The following is a 14,556-nucleotide window of genomic DNA, read 5'->3' as shown; positions in this document are numbered from 1 at the left end:
GCGAAGAAAACGGAGATCATGATCGTTGGCAGGAGGGCGGAGCTGTGGGGGGACAAGTGGTGGCCAGTTGAACTGGGGCCGGTCCCTCTCCCGGTCACTGAACTTAGGAACCTGGGGGTGTGGATGGATCCCGCTCTCAGTTACGAGGGCCATTCTAAGAAAATCGCGGCCTGCTGTTTTGGCATCTTGCGGTCGCTGAGGCCCATTCTTAAGTTCTTTGACCGTGGTACCAGGCAGCTGATAGTCCAGGCCACGGTATTATCTCGCCTGGACTATGCCAGCTCGCTTTTGGTAGGGACCAATGTGGCGGAGACTACCCGCCTCCAACGAGTGCAGAACGCCGCGGCGAGAGCCATTGTTGGCCTACCCCGAAGGAGCTCTGTTTCTGGAGTCTTGAGATCTTTGCATTGGCTCCCCATTAAACCACGCATTCAGTTTAAGGTGTTGTGCTGGGCGTTTAAGATCTTGAGGGGAGTAGGTCCGCCAATTCTTGCTGATCTTCTGTCGTGGTATGTTCCATCCCGCGCTCTGAGATCGGGAAGCCAGGCGCTCGCGGTGGTCCCCCGATACAGGTTGTGTCGGGTTGGTGGCCGCTCTTTTCGGGTGAGGGCGGCTGAACTCTGGAATTCCCTCCCAGTGGACTTACGGCTATTGGCTGATCTTTTGGCCTTTCGCAAAGCCCTGAAAACTTTTCTTTTTAAATAAATTCTTTTATCGGTGTTGTGTTTCTGCTACCTGTTGCACTTTGCCTGCCATGCGCCAGGACGCCCCTTGGCTGGGGCAGCTGTGCGCAATACAAAAGTGCATAACATAACACATAACATAACATAACATAACAAAAATAATTATAAAAAAAGACAGCCAGATTCCTCCCCTGATAATGTCTAACTCACAATAATGTTCCTGAGGTGTATAGCCCTCTTATAAAAAGAACAACGTTAAAACACACAAAATGGTCTCCAAGTGCAAATAGGTAGTTCAGTGCTTTTTGGTAGTCTCCAATATTCTGAGAAAGAAAAATTGGTTTAAGATAATAACACATGAAATTCTTATAAAAGTCACAGAACATAAAGTGCTGAGTGCTTTTAGACAGCATCACATGGGCAGAGCATCATGATTCATGTCTGAGGGATGAGTCTTTATATTAGGCAAAGCGAGCAAATGATGGACCGTACCAGCTTGTAGTTTGGTCAAGACATAATGGTGTTGGATGTTGTTTACACAAGACAGGTAATACTGACAACCCTCCGGGGGGTGGGGGGTAAGGGACATTTAAGAAGCAACAGTTGGTTTCTTCGGCTCGTCACACATTCTGCGTCCATGCCTATGTTTAAAGAAAGCTTCTTTAAATTAATTAGCTTCTTATTAAGATATAAGACTTAAAGTGCAGGGGCGGCTGGTTTGTACAGAGGGTGATGAGGCAGAGGACCCCCCAAAAATATAAATAGACTTGCCTTCCTAATTTCCAGCGCAACGTCCTCCTCCCTTGGGTGTCTTCTGGCAGCTCTGGATGCAGGAAAGTGCCCTACCCAATCCTGGTGTTGCTGTCACAGCATGAGAGCAGTGCCAGGAAAATTGAGTAGTGGGTACTGCGTGGATACCCCCTCCCACCCCCCCAAGCACAGGGTACCACTTTTTTATTTTCTTTTAAAGAGGAGGGGCCCACACAACCCCTCTCCCAGGCCGTTCTCGGCCCAGGAATCACCACTACCCTAGGGCAGCTTGTGCAAACAGAAGGAGGAGGGCCGCACGGACCCCCTCCTCCAGCCATTCATGGTCTTGGGGACCACCACCCCTCCAGGGCCAGCTCCTGCTATCTCCCGGGGTGCCCACCCCTTGGACAAAGCTGTTTGTTTTAGCTTGGTGGGAACTGTGACTGCTCCCACCAAGCCATAGCAAACCCTCTGGTTTCAGCGGGAGCTGTCAAAGTGGTCCCGCCCGCAGACCTGCGGGCAGGGAAAGAGTTGAAGCAGATCGCTCCTGCACAGAGGGAGTTGCCGTTCCAGCAGCTCCCTCTGTGCAGCAACAATACCAGCTCCTGCAGGAGGCAGGGCACCAGTTGGGACTGCTGGAGCCTTGAGGGTCCCCCCACGGTCCCAGGGGAAGAAAGGGGCCAAAAAAAGGTCAGAAAAAAGCAGAAAGAGGCAGAATAAAGGTCACAAGTGAGCAGAAAGAGGCAGAATAAAGGTCAGAAACTAGCAGAAAGAGGCAAGATAAACGTGAAAAACTAGCAGAAAGAGGCAAGATAAAGGTGAGAAACGAGCAGAAAGAGGAAGAATAAAGGTCAGAAACAAGCAGAAAGTGGCAGAATAAATATCAGTAATGAGGAGAAAGAGGGAGAACAAAGGTCAGTAACGAGCAGAAATAGGCAAAATAGAGATAAGAAACAGGCAGAAAGAGACAAAATAATGATCAGCAGCTAACATAAAGAGGCAAAATAAAGGTGAGAAAGGAGCAGAAAGAGGCAGAATAAAGGTCAGAAAGGAGCAGAAAGAGGAAGATTAAAGGTCAGAAAGGAGCAAAAGGAGGCAAAATTAAGGTCAGAAAGGAGCAGAAAGAGGCAAAATAAAGGTTAGGAGCGATCAGAAAGAAGAAAAATAATAGGCAGAATAAGCAGAAAGAGACACTCACACACACACTCACCCACCCACTCAGACTCATCATTCCACTTACAGACCTTCAAAGATTCTCATGCACCCACTCACAGACCCAGAGACTCACACATCGACTCACAGACCCACTCAAACACTCATGCACTCACTCACAGACTCACTCAAACACTCACACATCCAGTCATAGACCCACTCAGAGACTCATGCACTCACTCACAGACCCACTCAAAGACTCAAGAAATAACTCACAGAATCACTCACAGACCCACTCACACCACCACTCACAGTTCTACTCAGACATTCACACATCGTTAGACCTACTCAGACACTCTAACACCCACTCACAGACTTACTGAGGCACAATTTTTCTTTTTCTCCCACCATGCGGAGCCATCTATTCTTGGCTCATGTCTGGCTAGGAGCAGGTTTTTTTCAGTTCCAGCTGGCCAGGTGCAATGTACAGTGTCCCAAGGGGTGGGTTCCCTGGGATACTGTAATACATCAGCCCGAAGGATGGGGTCCTGGAGGCTGTTATATCGCGCGGGGAGGGGAGTCCACATCCCTTGCCCAAAAATGACATTTTCTCCAGCGCGATAGGGTACCTGGAGCCTTCAAATAACTCAGAAGGGGGGGCCGTGTGCCCACGTCCCCTTAAAAATTACTTTGGCTTGGGTAATGGCGTCCCTGGGCCTTCAAATGGCTCAAAGAGGAGAGGTTCATGACCCCTCTCCATAAAAGTAACATCAGCCCCAAGGGATGGGGTTCCAGGGGCCTTAAAATGGCTCAGGATGGGGAACTGTATGTCCCCGCCCCAAAAGATAAACTATGGGCTGACCCACAGGCTCAGGCCCACCCCAGGTTGGAGCCAAACCTTTAAACCGTTTACAGAGTATCTTCTACTGATCTGATGTAAATGTTAAAACAAAATACATTTTTTGCCCGAAAAGGAGTCCTTCTAGGACCCCCCCACAAGGCCATGTGGGTCAGGGTATCCCAAGCATGCCATCCCTCTATGTCTATATGTTTTTAAATTCTTTTTCGGGGCAGGGAACTGAGCCTCTGAGTCCTAAAATTACTGCCGCGATATATGTCTGTTTATGTTGATGGGAGCTAATCAGATATAATCTTTTGATCTGGTGGGACTGCGGATCCTCGGTAGTCTGAAATATACATACATTTTGAACCTTTATCAAAAACTGCTGAACAAATTTACACGAAATCACAAAAAACACAGTTTCTGGGTGAAGATCTAGATTTCTGCAAACTTGGTGTACTTTCGTTCAGCCATTTTTGATGTAACTGTGTCTAAATTTCCGATGGGAGCATTGCATAGGGAAAACGCAATTTGGGACCCCCACTTTTTCCCCCTGCTTGATTGATCAACCCAGAACTTTCCAGGAAGGTGTTGCGGTGGATGAGCCTTTTTTTGGAAAGTTTTGTGAAAATTCGTCAACGGAGCCAAAGTTATTCAAACCATTTTCCGTGGAAACATGGTCCTAACTCCTAACTATAACTACCCTGTGTCAACTACCACTGGGTTAATATATGCATATATATACACATATACATACAACCTAGTGGCAGACACCAAACCCAGTGATAGTTGACACAGGGTAGTTATAGTTAGGATTGAGTTTCCATAACAATGTATGTTTTTGTGTTGCTAATAACTTTGGGGAAGTTTGACGAATCTACATAAAACTTTCCCAAAAAGTGCAACATTTTTACTAGTTTGTGCTTGGAGAGTTTTGGAGTAAACCATCAAGCAGGGGCCAAGAAAAAGGGGGGGTTCCAAAACATTTTCTCCTTTCATTTTTTTCAGTATGAACATTAGACACTGCTACAGTCCAAATAGCTGAACTGATTTACACTAAATTTGACAGAAAGCAAGATGTTCGTCCAGAAGAGTGTTTTTTATAATGTGGTGTAAATCCATTTAGTAGTTTTTGAAAACTTAAGGTTACATTTTTTTTATATTTCACGCCACGGTGGGATCGCGGAGCTGATAGATCTCAAAGTGAGATCTGATTTGCTGCCACAACCTCAACCAGGATGTGGTGGCAGCCATCTTAGGACTTGTGACTCAGCCCTGAGTCCTAAAAGAAAGGTAAAAAAAAAGACACAAGGGGGCAGGTTAGGAATACCCTGACCCCCTAGGCCTAGTGGCGAGGTCCCAGAGAAACTCTGCCTGGGGCCAAAAACTTTTTTTTTAATGTTAATGTTGCCGTGAATTTGCGGACGGTCCATGGCAAAATGTTTTAAAAAAAGAAGTGTGGTGTCTTGCACTTCTTTTTAAACTTCCCAGGGTGGGCCAGGGTCTGGGAACGACGGTTTAAATTTGTTTTGGGGGGGAACACACGTGCATGGCCCTCCTCCTGAGGTCTTTTTCAGTCCCAGGGACCCCGGGCCGGAATTATATTTTAAGGGAAGGAGGTTGTCCGGTTGTCCGGCCCACTCCCTGAGCTGCTATGGGACCTGGGGCCCAAAGAATTTGTTAGGGGAGGGTGCCACCCGGCTCACCTCCCCATGCTGGATTTTGTCCCAACATCCCCATCCCCCAGGACCCACTTTATATTTTATGGGGAGGGAAGCTGTGTGGCAGAGCCATTAATGGTCCCAGTGACCCATCCCCCAGAGCCAGCTCACATGCTGTGTCCCGGGAAGCCCACCCTCAGGAGACAGCAGTTTCCCACTGTGTCCCGGGGATCCCACCTTGAGGAAACATCGGTTTCCCTGCCCGTACCAAAGTGGGCAGGGAAACTTGTGTCTCCTCCTGCGTGGTGGGAGATTTTCAAAACTTCCACCAAGCAGGAGCAAACAGAAAGTCTGCTCCCAGCCAGCAGAAACTTAAAAAATGCTCCAGCTGCCTGAGAGCAGACTTTTAATCAATCAATCATATCATTTGTAAAGCGCACTACTATCCCATGAGGGTCTCAAGGCGCTGGGGTGGGGAATACTGCTACTGCTCGAAAAGCCCGGTCTTGAGGAGTTTTCTGAAGGTCAGCAGTTGTCACTGCTGGCACTGATGCGAGTAGGGAAACAGATCAAAATATTGCTCCTGCCCTGAAGGAGCAGCATAAGCCACTTATCCCTGCGGATAGGGGTAATGCCGGCTCCTGCTGCATGCAGGTAGTCCGGTGTGGCAGCCTTGAGGCTCCCCTCGCGGCTCCCAACAAGTGTATGGTTCGTCCCCTGGGTGGGCACCAGGGCACCAGGGCACCCACCTCTAATGAATGGGGGCCCCAGGCGATGGGGTCCCCAGGGTCAATTAAAGCTTGGGGAGGGAGGTTGTGCGCCCCCACCCCCCTTTATTTTAAGTAGTGACCCTGGGGGATTGGGTTCCAAGAGCAAAATAAGGCTCAAGTAGGGTGGTCACGAATCCCCCCTCCCATTTAATTAAAAAAAAGCCCCTGGGGGTTGAAGTCTCCAGGGCCTAATAAGGCTCAGAGAGGTGAGCCAAGCAGCCCCCGCCTCTGATTTTCAAAAAATGCCTCTGGGGATAGGACCCCAGGGCCTAATAACGTTTGGGAAGAGGGGCCATGCAGCCCACCTCCTTTAAAATATATATGTGGAATGGGGTCCCCATGACCATAATAGATTCAGGGAGGGGTCCTATGCCGCCCCACTCTTTAAAATGGCACTGGGGGATGGGGTCCATAAGGCCAGGCCCAGTGTGAAGTTGGCTGCATGCGGGGGACGGTTGACTTCAGTTATCTCAATTAACTAGAACTCATGCCCTAAGGTAATTGTAACTCGCACCTTCTCCATGCTCTGCTAATTTCCCCACATATTACACCACTCATGATATCTTCTATGACATCACTGACACTATGACTACAACATTTGCATTGAAATTATTGATGAAAAAACTGCATGGTGGGGGCATGAGTTATAGTTACCCTAGGGCACGAATTATAGTTACCTGAGGTAACAATGACTACGCATTTCTATGGTTGTGTGTGTGTAAAATCTGAACCTAACTATAACGTCCCTATAAACTTTGTTTTTTTAGGGAATTTCTAAGATTTTATAAATCTATTTCCTAACCATAATCTCCCTGTAATCTTTGTTTTTTCCAGTGAATATATATATATATATATATATATATGTATATATATATACTCTTCAACAAAAAGTTAAAACATTTCTTGATCAAGAACCCTGTGTTTGAAACGCGTAGGTGGAGAGAAGGAGATCTAAAATAAATATTCTGCAACTACTACCGAGAAGTGTGCCGTGTTTTAACTTTTTGTTGAAGAATACTGCTGCGGGAGCTGGCCCTCTCCCGCCACGAGCACCAGCTGAGAGAGTGCTCCCCCGATGAAGGAACGTGTTGTTGAGAAATATACACACACACACACATATATATATATATATATATATATATATATATATATATATATAAAATCCAAACCTTCGTTATTTACAATGAAAAAGGCGCTGACACCGTGGGATTCGACAAAGAGGAATTTATTAACCTCTACGACGGCTGCTTACGCGTTTCGGCAGGACAACCGCCTTGCTCACAACAACTTAACAAGTGCAAATGAATGAAAATATATACACACACCCCCCGTTTCTTTCTCACATGGGTTTGTCACCGCCCCTAATTACGTCAGTCAGTTACTATAGTTACCCTCCCACCTCTCATGGAAATGGAAGAGATACATTAACAAACTGAAACATTTGTATCAGTGCTTACTCCGGGCATTGTTAGTGTCTAATTAAATACTTTCAATAGTTGTAATATGCATCGTTAGTATTTACACAACCACCAATTGATATCGATATTTTCTTAGATATATTAACACTCTAAATAGTTCATTGTGTAAAAACGCCCACATCCGTAACTGACTGAACGATAAAATAAGCAAAAACATTGTTATACAAAAACGTGCTGCACATTTAGTACCAAATAATATTCATACATCGTGACACATTCTAAAACTAATGTGATTACCCACAGTATCATGTCATTTCTCAAGCCATTAATATCTGACTACATGGTTCCACATGTGGCCCAAAAGTATCCATAGTGTCGAACATTTTTACAATGAATGTCTAGCCCCAGAGGGCCTACGATCACCTACGGGCTATCACGTGAATACCACTTGTCTCATAAAAATGTTGGCCTCCAAAAGCATTCATTTCATGTGTCATGCTGGGTTTCCTCAATACTGTGGTTTGTAACTTAATATATAACTAAACAGAAAAACTTTGTTGCCTAAAAGACAAACCCCAAAGTGTTCAATGGTGAAAATTAATAAAATCTAAAGTATAAATACTGTGATTTTCATATCTGTTTTGCAAAATTTCAGAGGAGCGGAGTACGCGGTATCTGCATGGAGTTTAACAGATATAAGTTATATATATATATATATATATATATATATATATATATGTATATTACCTACTGGCGGTCGCCAGTAGGTATATATAGTTAGGATTTTTTCTCTATGGGATTTTTGAAAATTCTATGTCTAATAACTTTGGCGTTTGTGGACGGAATTGGCTGAAATTTTCAGGAAAATGGAACATTTTGTTTCTGAGCAGCCCCTGAAAATTTGGGGGGGGGGTTCGTCAAGGGGGGGCCGAGAAAAAAGGGGGGTCCCAAAACGCATTTTTCCCATGTTAATTTCCATAGGGCGGTTGGCCTCACTTTTAGCCCGAACGGCGGAATGGATTTGCACGAAAATTGGCAAAATTGTAGGGACTCTTAGCCCGATGTGCCTTTGCTAGGTCTCAAATATGTGCTCCTGTGAATTTTGAGTAAATTAAGTTTAAAAAAAGATATATATCTAGAGCCGTGCCCCGGTACGCGTACCGAGGAGCGCTTAGGGCGCGCCACGCGACTTACGGACGGCAAGCTGATTGGTTCTCGGGTGTCTGTAAACATTCGAAACAGTCCGCAGCGGCCGCCATCTTGTGTCTCGGTAGGATTGAGACACAAGAGGTGGCAAAAATCAAAGGGGGAAATGAGAAAAAGGGGGCAGGGTACACCCCCCTGACCCCCTAGTTTTGATGTGGGGGCCATAAAAGGGTCCCGCGGGTAAAAAAAAAAAAAAAAAAAAATCGATTTTCGCGGGGGGCGCACCCGGTACGCGTACCGGGGAGCTTACTGGGGAGCGTACCATGGAGATAAAAAATGACAGATTTTTTTTCACAAAAACAATAGCATTTTTTTATAAATTTGAGGTAGTTCTGATTTTGTTGTTTTATATTTTTTTTAGACTTTTTAAAACAATTTTATAATTTTTTTGGATTTTTGTCAAGGGAAAAACAAAAAACAGGGATTCCAAAACTGCTCAACAGGAGCAAAAAAATTTGAAAATTTAGGGACTGTCAGGGCAGCGGTGTTGCTGTTTCTTTATGGCAATGAGTTCAACACTCTGCTCCCCATAGCAGAGCAGTTCGTCACACTCCGTGCACAGAAATTTGATGCCTGCAAACTCTGGCTGTATGTTAGGGACCATTCTTCTACGGGATGGTCCCGAAGGTGTTGCTCCACCAGTGGAGGTGCTGCCGCCATCTGTGGGTAATTTCCGTGCCAGCTCTCTGACACTCTCCCTCGCAAAGTTGTTTGGGTGTCTTCTTTTGACATGCCTGATTAAATTGGCATTTCCAAAACTATATTTTTTCAGAGGATTGCCTCTGGATAAAGTACTACCACATATTTTGCAGGTTACTTTGGGAGCGTTGACTTTTTTTTGTCCTTCAGGGATGTCATAAAATTTCCAGATGAAATGGGTTTTTTTCTTCTGCCTAGGAGGGTCCTCCTCTAAAAATGCCTCGGAATCACTGCTGGATGACTCTCTTGCAGCCATTGTTGTAGATCAGGAAAGTAGGAGATGAAGATAGTACACAGAACAGCTCTTGCTCTCTCCAAGTACAAAGCAATAGTGAGAGAAATGGGTGGGTTTCACACAATTTGGAAACAAAAAAGTTCTGAACCAATGAAAAGTGTTATTTTGAAGTCACATGGTTTGACGCGCTTACGCTACGCGACTCGGGGCGCGTCCAGGGGCGTGTTTCATAAGCGCATCGGGGCGTTTACGTTGCGCGATCGTATGCGCTTACGGGTGCGCTAACGCGGAGCGTCATAAGACGCATCTCGCGGCTACGCGATACGTGTCTTATGACGCAAGGCGTGGCGGCTACGCAAAACGTCACGATGTTGTTTTCGTTCGCGGCAATAGCGCTATCGGGACGCTCATCAGTACGCGCCCCGAGGCGCGCCGCAAGATTGCGGTTACCCGTGCGTTCACCGGTCCGCGCCCCAGGAGCGCACCGAAAAGAATTAAAAAAAAAATGACATAATTATACAATATAAAATTCGCTTTAAAATTTATTATTTTTTTAAAAATATAAAGATTTGCTATTAAAAAACCTATGAAATTCACTGAAAAAACCATAGGTTATAGACCATATATAGTTAGGAATTAGCATTTACAAAACCTTGAAAATTCACTGAAAAAACCATAGGTTATAGACCATATATAGTTAGGAATTAGCATTTACAAAACCTTATTTTACTCACACAAAACCATTGAAATTCCATATATAGTTAGTTGCACTAACTATATATCGCGCACCCGCAATCCACTGCTGATGATGTCACATATTACATCATTCATGACATGGTCAGTGACATCACTGATGACATCACTGATGACATCTCAAAGGACATCACTGATGACATCACTGATGACAACATCCAGTGACTGTATGTTTCTGTAAAGTTAAAATTTGTCTTACATATTGAAGAATGAGTGGATGTATAAGTGTCTGGATGAAGGATTTAGTAGGTGCATGACTGACGTATAAGTGAGTGATTAAATGTGTCTCACTGAGTGCATGGGTTAGTGACTAAACTGTTTTAAATTGTGCATCATTGTGTCTGCTGTTCTGTAATCTGATGCATGTGTTGATCATTAGCTATATGACTAACTATATGGGTTATTTATTGGTTGGCCAATTATTTGTATGGGAGACTGAGTGTGTGTGTGGGTGTCTGGGAGGTGTATGACTCTGTGCATAGATGTGTGAGCAGTTGATTCACTAGATGTATGGGTTCAAAAGTGCATGTGGAAACAGCTGTATGGGCGGTTGACTGTGTGCATGAGTGTATTGGTGAGTGAATGGATATCTCAGTGCTACATGTCAAAGTAAGTACATATGTAAAACACAGTACATGTGAGAGTTGACATATATAAATAACTGTGCATAAGAGCCAGTGAATGTGTGAGTGGCTGTATGGATCATTGTGAACTTGTATCAGGGATTGTATAACAGAGTAAATATGTGTTAGTATATGTTTCAATAAGTAAGGTGTGTATAAGTATATAGTTGAGGAAATGGAGGTGTGATTGATTCTCTGCAAGACTGACTAGGTGTGTGAGTAACTCCATGGATGTGTGACAGTCAGTGAGTGTCTGTTTACACTGAGTGTATCTAAGGTTATATTAGAGTCCGAAGAGGTTCATCGTATCATCACATGAATGATGTCATCAGTGATGTGATCAGTAATGTCAAATGAGATGTCATCAGTGATGTCATCAGTGATGTCCTTTGAGATGTCATCAGTGATGTCATCAGTGATGTCACTGACCATGTCATGAATGATGTAATATGTGACATCATCAGCAGTGGATTGCGGGTGCGCGATATATAGTTAGTGCAACGAACTATATATGGAATTTCAATGGTTTTGTGTGAGTAAAATAAGGTTTTGTAAATGCTAATTCCTAACTATATATGGTCTATAACCTATGGTTTTTTCAGTGAATATGTATATATGTATATATATATATACATATATATATATATATATATATATATATATATATATATATATATATATATATATATATATATATATATATATATATATATATATATATATATATATATATATATATATTCACTGAAAAAACCATAGGTTATAGACCATATATAGTTAGGAATTAGCATTTACAAAACCTTGAAAATTCACTGAAAAAACCATAGGTTATAGACCATATATAGTTAGGAATTAGCATTTACAAAACCTTGAAAATTCACTGCAAAAACCATAGTTTAGAGACCATATATAGTTAGCTGGACATTTTATTGACATAAAACCAATGAAATTCCATATATAGTTAGTTGCACTAACTATATATCGCGCACCCGCAATCCACTGCTGATGATGTCACATATTACATCATTCATGACATGGTCAGTGACATCACTGATGACATCACTGATGACAACATCCAGTGACTGTATGTTTCTGTAAAGTTAAAATGTGTCTTACATATTGAAGAATGAGTGGAAGTATAAGTGTCTGGACAAAGGATTTAGTAGGTGCATGACTGAATGTATGAGTGAGTGATTAAATGTGTCTCACTGAGTGCATGGGTTAGTGACTAAACTGTCTTAATTTGTGCATCATTATGTCTGTTGTTCTGTAAACTGCTGCATGTGTTGATCAGTAGCTATATGATTAACTATATGGGTTATTGATTGATTGCCCAAGTATTTGTATGGGAGACTGAGTGTGTGTGTGGCTAGCTGGGAGGTGTGTGACTCTGTGCAGATCAATCTGTACTTGTATCAATGATTGTATAAGAAGGTAAGTATGTGTTAGTATATGTTTGAAAATGTAAGGTGCTCTATGTTTAACTGTATAGACAAGAAAATGGAAGTCTCATTGATTCTTTACAGGACTGACTAGGTGTGTGAGTAACTCCATGGATGAGTGGCAGACTGTGAGTGTCTGTATAGGTGTATGAGTGCATATGATAGTGTTGTAAAGATAAGTGATTGTATGTATGAATGATTGTATGGGTGAATGAGTGAAGGTGTGTGTAGACGTAGCAATCAGTGACTGCGTATGTAGTAACTAGTATTGGTGTGTCAATGGTTTCAAAAATTATACTCTTTTTAACACTGGGTGAAACAGAGGTTATATTAAGATGTGAGGAGATGCATTGTATTGTCACATGAATGATATCATCAGTGATGTGGTCATTGATGTCAAATGAGATGTCATCAGTGATGTCATCAGTGATGTCATTTGAGATGTCATCAGTGATGTCATCAGTGATGTCACTGACCATGTCATGAATGATGTAATATGTGACATCATCAGCAGTGGATTGCGGGTGCGCGATATATAGTTAGTGCAACTAACTATATATGGAATTTCATTGGTTTTATGTCAATAAAATGTCCAGCTAACTATATATGGTCTCTAACCTATGGTTTTTGCAGTGAATTTCCAAGGTTTTGTAAATGCTAATTCCTAACTATATATGGTCTATAACCTATGGTTTTTTCAGTGAATTTTCAAGGTTTTGTAAATGCTAATTCCTAACTATATATGGTCTATAACCTATGGTTTTTTCAGTGAATTTCAATGGTTTTTTAATAGCAAATATCATAAGCTGTCGAATGTCAAGTACGTGGTAAGTAAAAACATTTTCGTGTTTATGCACACTGATCTGCTTTGAATGCTGCCCCCCACCCCTCATTTCTATTAGGAGTACTCTCTCTTTGCAGATAGTGAAGGGTAGTTAACGCAGCCCTTTGCCCCCTTTGTAATCCGTCGTGCCTGCTTCTCTCTCCATTTGATTGATTGTTCTCTTTGGTTCATTCTCTATTTACAAACAAGCACAGAGTCGCAATACTCTGTTTAGTCTTTGCAGATAGCGAAAAATCGTGTAAAAAAACAAAAGGAATCGAACAAAATCAGTAGGCCACTAATGGGATCTCTTTTTGACCTCGCTAAAATAGAAACATTAGGAACAACCTGTTGAAAATAGCAATGCGTATGTACATAAGCGGCGTTCATTTGTGTTCACAGTACCCCTTGTTGATTGTTTCAATCGAGCATTGAATTGTTCGAAGTTGGTTCTCTTAAGGATCTTCTCTGCCTGCAAACGAGGAAGAATAGGAATATTCTCTCTCCCTTTGCAGATAGTGAAGGGTAGGTAACGCAAGCCTTTAACACGTCGTACCTATTTCATTCCTCATTGATTGATTGATTGTCCGAACATTGACTGTTTGGGAATTAGTTCTTTTTGGAGGTATTCCCTGTTTGCAAATAAACGTAGGAAAATCTTTGCAAGTAGTGAAAGGGTACGTAATGCGGACCTTTCTCCCCCGTTGTAATCTGTCATGCCTATCTACTCCCCACTGATTGATGCACCTGTTTCACCCGGACCATTTACTAGAGATACGTCATCTGGCCCGACCAGAGAGCACCCCTAGTGAAAAGGACATATGCAATAATAACGAAGTGATCACAGTATCCTGTTAACAGAAACTTTAGCATGAAACAACCTGGAAAGAAAAGAATAGGAAAACGAAAATCAGTAGGCCACTGATGAACATGAACTTTTATTAAACAACGAACAAAGAAACGATAACATAACGTAATGATAAAACCTATTAATGTCCTAGAAACAAGAAAACGTTAAAATATGCCAGTGGTGAGAGACCAGAAAAACAGTAAGAGAAACCAAATCACCCCTCGCTGTCCCACCGCCTGCCACGCCAAAAAAATCGATAGACTAGGGAAAATGCAAGTCAGTAGAACATCCGCCCCCACTCTGGAAACTTCCAAGGTGGGGCAGGGTTGCGGCTACGCCCAGCCGGGAGCAGCCCATATAAGGCAGGTCCTGCTGCCACGCCTCGGCCAGGAGATCCTAACGTAGGGTGTAGCCGGAGGAGAGGCCGAGGCCAGCGGGACCCGGCCAGGGGATTGCCTTTACAACGCTGAACAGTTGCAGGGGGGGGAATGTCTCCTCGACCCTCCCCTCTCTCTCCCAGTCCGGCCGCGGTGGCCCTTGAGAGTTGCAGGTACTCCCGCCACATGCTCTTCCGGTCCGGCCACCAACGGTCGGGGGGCCGAGGACGACGGGATCCGGCTGCAGCCGATAAACCAAGAAACCCGTTCATG

This window comes from Lissotriton helveticus, chromosome 9, assembly GCF_964261635.1.
Source record: "Lissotriton helveticus chromosome 9, aLisHel1.1, whole genome shotgun sequence".
In the NCBI taxonomy this organism is placed as follows: domain Eukaryota; kingdom Metazoa; phylum Chordata; class Amphibia; order Caudata; family Salamandridae; genus Lissotriton; species Lissotriton helveticus.
This window is presented reverse-complemented; position numbering follows the sequence as displayed.